The sequence below is a fragment of the Octodon degus genome, unplaced genomic scaffold, assembly GCF_000260255.1.
Source record: "Octodon degus isolate 3935 unplaced genomic scaffold, OctDeg1.0 scaffold00310, whole genome shotgun sequence".
Lineage (NCBI taxonomy): Eukaryota > Metazoa > Chordata > Mammalia > Rodentia > Octodontidae > Octodon > Octodon degus.
In genome coordinates this window covers 1,003,989-1,013,826 of record NW_004524886.1, presented here as the reverse complement: position 1 = coordinate 1,013,826, position 9,838 = coordinate 1,003,989, and the positions used below count along the sequence as shown (strand labels likewise).

At 46.6% G+C, this 9,838-nt stretch overlaps 1 pseudogene; it reads right to left on the bottom strand.

Annotated features, from left to right (window-relative positions):
• Positions 1-2,146: 2,146 nt before the first annotated feature.
• Positions 2,147-9,838, bottom strand: part of LOC101564590 — an 11,022-nt pseudogene continuing 3,330 nt past the window's right edge.

Sequence of the window (9,838 nt, the reverse complement as noted above, 5' to 3'; positions counted from 1 at the left end):
GGGGCATAACATGTGTCTGTTGGATAAGGTGACCCAAATATGGAAAAGGTGCTGCTATAGTTTGCACCTTTTCGGGGGCCACCAGTAGTCCTGCGTTATGAAGCGCATCATCCAACTTGATGCAAGGTAGATGAGGATTCAAGTGCTAGAAGAATATCATCCACATAATGAATAAGATAAGCAGAAGGATGAGCCCAACTGACGGGTAAGATGGCTGCGGCCACAAACTGACATAGGATCAGACTATTTCCATTCCTTGTGGCAGACAACACCATTGGAAATGGCATGTATGGGCCTGATGGTTGATGGAGGGTAAACTAAACGCAAAATGTTTTTTTATCTTGAGGATGGAGAGGGATTGGAAAGACAGTTTTAAATCAACCTCCATGTGGGGCAAGTGTAAACGAACAGCTATGGACTTGGGCAATTTTGGCTATTCTCTCATAGGTTTCATAGTTGGATTAACACTTTGAAAATCCTGTAATAATCTTCATTTTCCTTATTTCTTTTCTATTATGAAAATTGGAGTATTCCAAAGGAGGATTCTAGGTTCCCTGCCATCATCTGTTCATTAACCAGAGTCTGAATGAGTGGCCATTGATCAACCCAAACAAAGTTACTGGATATCCAAGTTATCTTGTATGCCATGTGTGGAGGCAGAGAAGAGATCAAGACCCCTCTCGAAAATAAGTAGCCTATGCCAAGAGAGTCCTTCTTAGGGAAAAGGTTCTTTCCTTTCCTGATTGTTTTCACCAAGTCCTTGAGTGGGGATGAAACCTTGTAACAATTAATGAATCACTGAACAGTTAGAATTAAGCAAAAATATCCCCATATCCTGTAATACATCATGACCCCATAGACTGACTGATATATAGGGCAGGACAGAATGTGAAAAACGTCCAGAGTGGCCTTCTACATCCCTCCAAGTAAAGAATTTAGCACTTCTACTAGGGTGAGAAACATTGCCCATCCCTGTAAATCTGTAGTTGCTACATCCAAGGGCCATGTCATAGGCCAGTGGAATTGGCCAATAACTGAAACATCTGAGCCTGTGTCTATGGTCCTTTGAGCAGGGCTGGGGAGATAGCTCAATGGTTTAAGTACTTGCCTGGCAAGCACAAGGGCCCAGGTTTGATCCCTGGTACTACATGCAGTGCTGGCCCTGGAAGCCCAGGTGCATTGTGCTGACCCCAAAACTGGGTGTGTGGTACACACCTGTAATTCCAGCACTGGGGAGGCTGAGCTAGGAGGATTGCTATGAGTCTGAGCTGCATAGTGAGACCCTGTAACAAATAAATATTTTTTAAAAAGTGTTCATCATTTTTTAAAAAATAAAGCCCTTTGAGTGTTTTTCCTTTAATAATCAATTCCAACTCAGGATGATCCCATTTAATCTGTTGAACACAAAAAGCATCTGCAGATCTGAAACCTTTGGATCCTCTTTCTTTATTTATAGATTTTCCTATTTTAACCAAAGGAAGAATGACCAGTTGAGCTTTATGAGAGTCTGGGGTGACTTGGGCAATGTGTTGAATAGTTTGAACTGTAACTTTGATTTCCCCTCTATGCTCAGCATTGATGACACCAGGCAAACCTGGAGATCCTTTAAAGTCAGCCTGCTGTAGCCTAGCAGGCGTCTAGGGGCAGAGGCTACAGACTCCAGTAGGAATAGACTGGGGTCTCATTTCAGGAGTTAGCATAAATCCAGAGGAGGGACTGAGGTCCAAGGCTCCCCTGTCTTTTGTTGCTAGCCAGAAGCCAGAAATGTGCTGGTGGTAGAGGTTAGGGCTGGTGAGGGTGAGGGTGGGCCAGAGCAGGCCTCAGCGGAAGTTTCTCTGAATAGGTCAACCTCCCACATCAGTTTTGGATCTATACTCATTTGCCCAGTGATACACTTATCTACATCTTTTACAGATGCTAGGAGGGTTTTTTTTTGTGACAATCATACAGAGCCACTTTTATTCAAGGCATATGCAATGTAATAAGTATCAGCATTTCAAGTACACAATCTACTCAGTGAACATTCAGTGGTGTGTGGGGAAAGCTTCAATATTTAAACACTTTTCTACCTAAAGGTTAGTATGATTAAATAATGGCATCCAACCACTTACTATGAAGTGAGTTAGTGGCAATAATTTTATGAAATTTACTCCTGATATTTGATGTTGCAAACTTTAGAGTCTCTGAGATACGCAGGATCCTTGCACATAACTGGCACAAGCCCCATTATTTGAACTCTCTCTTTTAAAAAAAAAAAAAAAATTATTTATTTTTTGGGGGAGGGGCAGCTCAGCCCACCAGGGGGCGGGGCTGGCTGGCATGTGGTGCTGGGGGATTGAACCGCGGTCCCTGTGCTTTGCTAAGCTTGTTCTAAGTAGGTGCTTTAGACCACTGAGCCATCTCACCAGCCCCTATTTGAACTCTCTTAATAGCTTTTGAAATTTCTGTTTCTTCCCACAAAGACCTGTTCTATGCTGCCCATGAATGCAGCCAGTATATGGAGAAACAAACTGGGACAGAAGCTGCACATTCTTATGATACACATTCCCACATAACACACACTTCTTAGGAGGTTCCTTGTGAGGGTTTCCAGTGCAGCAGGCCGGTTTTCACTGCTGGCTACCTGTTATACTGCAGACAATCTCTTCTCTGTAGCACCGTGTGAGTTCCGGGATCGGGAGGCAGATGGCAGCCGCTGTCCCATGTGTCACCTTCTTCCTCCCTACACCACGGCAAACAACAACCATAGCAGCCGTGGTTTCTGGTCCTCTTCTTCTTCTAGGAGGTTTTCTTGAAGGGACAAATAATGGCTGTGTTGCCACTACCCATGCAGCAGAGCAATTTCAGCCAAAATGTCCCTTGCCTCCACAGCTGAAACAAGAACCCTTGATGCCTCTTTTTTCTCTAGGCTGTGGATGAATAGCCTGCATGATGGCTGTGGCCCAGGCAGCCTTTTGGGGTGGGGGGGGCAGAGTCTGCACAACTCCGAAGCAGCTCAGACAGCATAGCCCATTTTCATGCACTCATAACACCTCTTTACACCATTTATTTGCATATTCAAATGTCAATTGTTAAACAGGTAATTTGTTAGCCTCTGAATTGTCCACAATCCTCTCACTAGCCTGCAGTAAGCATGCTATAAAGTCTTGAAAAGTTTCATCAGGACTCTAGTAGATAGAAGTCAGATTAAGGGACAGCTCACCCTTTGAAGGAAGTTCCCTTCAGGTCCTTATGGCAGCTACTTTAACTCAGTATTTGCAATTTAAGTTAGTTGATTATTTGTGGCAACAAAGGCACCTTCTCCAGTTAACATACCTTTTGTAATGGTTATGTTGTGAGCATCATTGTGAATGACCTGATCCATGCACAATTAAAAAAAAAATTCTTCCACAATAAATAAACCTCCAGATTTAAACATGTTTTAATTATCCTTTCCAACCACTTGGAACTCACAAGCTCCAGGTAAAGGGGCCATGGCAACAAAGGCAACAGCAGCTGGTTTTAATCACTTTAGTGTCCTAAAAGACACGGCTGCCCAAAGATGCCTTGCCCGTACTACTAGGGATCCGGAGTCCAGTGGCAAGGCAGAGGCGTTGGAAGCCCTCTGTGGGCTTCCTCACTGTCTGGCTTCTTCTAATGTCAGTTGCAAGGGTGAGAAAGGGTGATTCTCTGTCCTGAGAGGCAGATGTTTCAACTTGTGACACAGTGAAGTTTCTTTGAGCTGAAGAGGTGGAAGCTGCCGCCTGTAGCACAGCTAATGGTATTGGCTTTACCTTGGGCAGCGGTGGAACTGAAGCCACTGTGGAATACTCCTCTAGTGGGGAAAGGTCTCTCCCAACCCACTGTCTCCCTTATCTGACTGAGCCAAGCCAGAGGGTTCAACCTCTATCAGTAGGGCTGTTGCCTTATTGGGTCTTGGTTTTAAAATTGGGTTTTGGTGCTCCAAGCGGAATCCTCCATGGTTGTCTCAACAGGTGCCGAACTTTTGAAATGCTGTTTTCTGGTACCTTTCCTTGATCTCTGGGTCCCTGTTTAGGTGCCAAATGCTGAGTCCCACACAGCTCTCACTGTTCCCAGGGTGAGGATGGTGAGTCAGAATACAGAACACTGAGGCCATATGGAGCCCTCTCTCCTGATGTGAAGGAAGGAATGAAGGAAGAAGGAAGAGGAGGAAGAATGAGAGGTCCAACAGCTGCTGGGCACTTACTGACTGACCCACTGGGGAGGTCCAGTATGACTTGAAACCTCTTCACCTAATAGCTTATCCATGTGACTTGCCCCAGGTGCTGTGTTCTTGAGAGGAGAGCAGCTCATTCATGTGATTTGCCTCAGGCAAGCTGTATCAGTCATTACAATCTGCCCCACATCAGCTTGACAACAGACACATCTGTTTAAATCAGTCTCCAGATACAAAGACATGCTTATTCTTATCACTTTACAATTTGAATATTTTAATACAAGTTTAACAATCCTTAACAACCAGTATTAAGTATGTCAACATTATATTACATTAGAACCATAATGCTCCACCCCTTGGCTCCTAAAACCTAATGAACATCCCTTTAAGAAAAAGGTATTCAGGGGCTGGTGAGATGGCTCAGTGGTCTAAAGCACCTACTTAGAATCAAGCTTAGCAAAGCACAGGGACCGCGGTTCAATCCCCCAGCACCACATGCCAGCCAGCCCCGCCCCCTGGTGGGCTGAGCTGGCCACACACACACACACACACACACACACACGTAGATAAAATTTAAAAAATAAAAATAGTTTAAAAAAAAAAAAAGAAAGAAAAAGGTATTCAGTCTATTTGAAAGAGTTGTCAAACTCCTAACAGTTTCAGCATTGCTGAAAAGCTCAAGTCCCAACTCTCCTCTGAGATGTAAGGCAAACTCTTAGCTGCAAGCCCCTGCACAAATCAAAAACATTTTCAACATTCAATGGCACAGTACAAATATTTTCATTTCTAAAGTTATAAACAGGGCATAGAAAGGAATGGGACCAAAGCAAGTTCATAGTCCAGCAGGAAAGAAATCTGAGGCCATCTGCAGTAAGTTGTGAGCTCCAAAGGGCTTCAGTGATTTCATGCCTGTGCCTTCCTTGGCTTCTGGACACAATTACAACGCAGACACCTTTTCTGCCAAGTCGTAACACACGTTGTCTGGGCTCCAGCAGCCAATGTAGTCCTTCTTCCTAAGAGATGCCTCCTGAGCCTGGTCTTCACAAGCAGGATTTCTATCAGCCTTCTGGTCTTCTGCCTGCTGACCAGAATCTCCCAGAATCTGACCAGAATACAGGATAACCTAAGGCATTCTAGCTCTACTCTTTCAGGCGACATTTCCAAACCTTTCCAAACCCTTTCCACAAGCCATTCTCAAAAGCTCTGGAACCTCATGTTGGGGTATAGTCATAGCAACAAACCCCACTTCTCTGGTGCCAAATCCTGACTTAGTTACTTTTTTCTCATTGCTTAGACAAAATATTTGACACCCTGAGTTAAGAAAAGGAAGGTTTATTTCTCACAGTTTGTGGAGGTTTCAGTCCATAATTTGCTGGCCCCAAAGCAGTGTGGCCTAGGACAGGAGCAACAGTTCAAGGTGGCAGAAGACAGCAAAACCAGCAAGAGCACAAAGGGGGAGAGCAAGCCTCTTTTCCTTCCTTATATTATATGCAGACTGTCCACCTTAGGGCAGGCAGAGCACTCCTATCATCTCTGTGCCCTCCTCTTGCATAGGTTCAGGATGTTTACAAAGTGAAGACCCTGGCACCCTGCTGAGCCACTTAGTTAAGCTTCTAAGCTTCTCAGTTCTCAAGTTGAGGTAATGTACCAACCATCCCAAGCTCTCCGTGTACAGCGGGGGCATTCGGTTTCTGTACTGCCCACGATAGCTACCCAAGGCCACATACCAACAGTACACTCCACAAGTGGCCAATGTGAGTGGGGAGCTCAGTGTTGGATTCTAGTTCATTCTAGTAAGTTTCTGCTTGAGGCTAAGCGGCCTGTGCTGGTAGCTGCACAACCATGGGCCGTGCACATTAGCTCATTGTGAGAGAGCCTGGCCGCTAGGAGGCACTCCTGCTCCATCTCTAGGTTGTGCGCCGAGCTTTATGACTCCACCTGCCAGCCACCGTGGGCTCAGATGCTTTGACGGGAACAGAGAACTATAGGAAGGGTTCCCCTGTCGCTGTCATGTGAACCTATTCCAGCATTTGCCCATCTGTGGTGGGGAGGGGTGTGGCTGGGACCTGTTCTCTAAGGGGCTGACGTGGTCGCAGTTCTAGGCTGAGTCTGAGACCAGGACACCAGTAGCAGGCACCGTGGTGATGTGGGAGGAGGAGGTCACACTGGAGCAGGAAGCCAGAGACACGGGAGGTGAGGGGGCTCAGGACTGTGCTTTCTTATTATCTTCAGTGATGCTCCTGCCTCAGCCTCTCACGTGCTAGGATTACAGGTGTGTGCCTACATCGAGCTTGTTTGTTTTGTGCGTGTGTGTGTGTGTGTGTGTGTGTGTGTGTGTGTGTATTTAGTACAGGGTCTACCGGGTACAGGGCCTACAGGGTCTCACTACACAGATCAGACTCATAGTGTGATTCACCTGTTTTCAGCCTCCAGAGGGCTGGGATTATGGGTGTGCACCAGTCTCAATTGCCATCTCAGGGCGCCCTGGGGGGCAGGGCCAACACAACACACCAGGGATCAAACCTTGGATACTGTGCTCTGCCTATGCAGGTGCTTTAGTCCTCTGAGCTATCTGGCCGGCCCTTGTTTTGTTTTCTTGACAAATGATCTCAGTCTGTAGTTTAAACTGTAGGGTTTTTTTTTTTTTTGTGTGTGTATCTGTGTGCTGATCTTTTTTTTTTTTTTTAATGTATCAGGTATTTAATTAGGTTCTTAGTAAGAAATTTAGAACACTAATTTATGAGGATAAATTCCATTTGTCAGAGCAAAAACGGATTGCAGGTAGCCCCAGAGCTGAGGAACACCTTTGATTTTTGCCAAAATCTGTGAGTCCACCACTTTCTGATCCACCTTGCACTGCTCTGAAATCTGCTATCTCTCTTTCTCGGTGTCGAAGATCTCGCCCTCCTGGTGTCTGGGCTTCCACAGCTTCTTCTTCTTAAAGTAAGCATCAGTGAGGTGTTTGGGGATTTTCACTTTGCTGATGTCAATTTTTGTAGAGGTGGCAATGACAAATTTCTGGTGTGTTCTTCATAGAGGAACACAATTAAGGCTCAGAGGCCCAGTCACAAGTAGCAAGCCACTGGCCAACGGCTTCAGGAAGACCACTCTCTTGCCTCTGTGATGCCCGGTGAGGGTGATCAAGATGGTGCCGGGAGTGACGCGAGCTCGAAGTGTCCTCACATGCTGACTGAAGGGTTTCTTGTTGTGGCTCAAGAGCACATCTTCAGTAGGGCAGTACCTAGGCATTTTTCGAAGCTTAACCACCCAGCTCCCTCCATTCTTGTCCCCACCAACCGGTTTTGTGATGGTAGCTAGAACTTTCTCCTTCTTTTTCTTCTCAACCTTTGATTTAGCAGCTGTGTACTTTCTCTTGTACAAAGCCTTTCTGGAATACATAGCAGATCGGGAGTACCTACCAATTCCTCTAACCAAGACAGGATTTCAGCTGCAGTGGGGCTGCCCCTTCTTGGACTTGTTTGCCTTCTTCACCTTACCCTTTTTACCAGTACCACTTCTGGTACTGGTAAACCTTCTGGGCTTCAGGTTTCTTCTCTTTAGTGTCTGGCTTCTCAGTTTTTTCACCCACCATCTTGCAAGATGGGAAAGGTGTGCGTTGATCTTTTAATTTGGGTTATTTTTTGTTTTTTGAGGAAGGGTCTCCCTATGTATTTCAGGTTGGCTTTGAACTGTTGAATGCTGTTATTTTAGGCATCCACATTTTAAGCCTAAAGATAAGCCACCCAGCATGGGGGTTGAGCCCACAATCCTGAGATTAACAGTTTTAGGCTGAGCCAGGTGTGATGGTGCACACCTGTAATCTCAGCACTTGGGAGGCTAAGGCAGGAGGATCCTGTGAGTTCGAGGCCAGCCTGGACTATGAAGTGAATTCAAGGCCAGCCTTAACTGGAAAGTGGGACCCTGTCTCAAAAATAAATAAATAAAGAAATGTAAACAAAACCAAAGTTTTATGCTTTGCCACATGAGCTAGCCAGGTCACTCTGGAGGCAATGTTTTGCACGCTGTTGGATGTAGATGCAGAATCATCCGCTCTTGCATACACAGTTTTCTCGGCACCATCTGTGGAAATGCTGTCCTTTCCCATGCAGTGGTCCCTGCACCTTGTTGACAGTGAATTGCCCACTGCCACCCTGAGCTCTGTCCCACTCTAGTTTACTGCAGGCCTCACTCCCAGGGCTCCTGTTTTAGGAGACGAGGCTAGAAGGACACAGGTGTGGCTAGAGGAATTCATAGTTTGGAGCACAAGTAGACAGTCCTCAGAAAGGGACTGGAGGGCTCTCTTCCTCCCTGTATGTACGTGGAGAAGCCCTATGGGGGCAAGGAGCCACCTGCCTGCTCCACTCACCAAGATCATGGACTCCCAGCTCCACAATGTGGGGGTATAGATTCCTGCTGTGTAGGCTGCCCAGTGTCAGACCACACCCACAGACACAAGTGAGCACTCCTGTCTGGGCTCTCTACTCATCCTTTTGGTCTGTACACCTCTTCTGTAGGACCACACTGTTTTGATGATTGTAGCTTTGAAGTAACCTTTTAAATCAGGAAGTGTGGGTCCTCTGACTCTTCTTTTGTAGCAGGAATTGAACTCATGACCTTGCACTTGCAAAGCAGACACTCGTGCTACTGAACTATCTCCTTGGCCCATCCCCTTCTCCTCCTCCTCCTTCATTTATGTAACACAGGGTCTTGCTATGCAGTTCAAATTCATAGTGATCCTCTTAGCCTCCCCAGTGCTGGGGTTATAGGCATGTACCACCATCTCTGGTTTCAGGGGGCATGATGTGCCCGGGGTTCCAGGACTGGAACAGCATGTAATACCAGGGATCACACTTGGGTCCTTATGCTTGCCACTCAGGCGCTTAGACCACCAAGCTACCTCTCCAGCCCCACTGTCTTCTTTTTTGAAAATTGTTGTGACTGCTCAGAGTCCCATGCGATTTGGCACCAGTGTTCGAAGGGGACTGTGTATTTCCACAACAGAGGACCTACCGCTGGGGTTTCAGTAGCCGTGGTCTTGCACCCGGAGCCCCTCGGTTGCTGCGATCAACTCAGCAGTGGCAGTCTTCAGTCTGCTCACACCATTGCTCTCACTGTAGCCACTCCTAGGAGACTGCAAGTCTCACCGGTGCAGTGAATCAGCTCCGCCTCTCACTCTGCTTGTGGGTCTTGGCTCACGAGTCTTTCCTGAAGGTGGCAAAGGTTGTTCTTGGTTGAATCTGCCAGCCTGTTTTTTGTTGGAGAATTAAGACCATTACATGCAGAATCATTATAGGAAGCTAGTACTAACCCCTGCTCTGCGCTCTTTGCTCTACCTGCTCCTCCGGGCGCAGGCTCTGGCATATGTCTCCTGCAGTGTGGGCAAAGCAGGAGAGATTCCGCAGGCTGGCTCACCTTGGAAGCACTGTTCTCTGGCGGTCCTTGAGGACACCAAGTGGCAGAGCAGAGAACTCTGACAGTCAGTTACTTGCTTTCACAGCGGGTCATGGTTCCTGACCTTGTGAGATTTGCATGGATTTGCTCCACAAGTGACTTGGAATTGCTCCGTGGTAGCTTTCAATATCCCTTTCCTTGTTTGTAATCCATCCTTCCTCTCTCTCTCTCTCTCTCTCTCTCTCTCTCTCTCTCTCTCTCTCTCTCTCT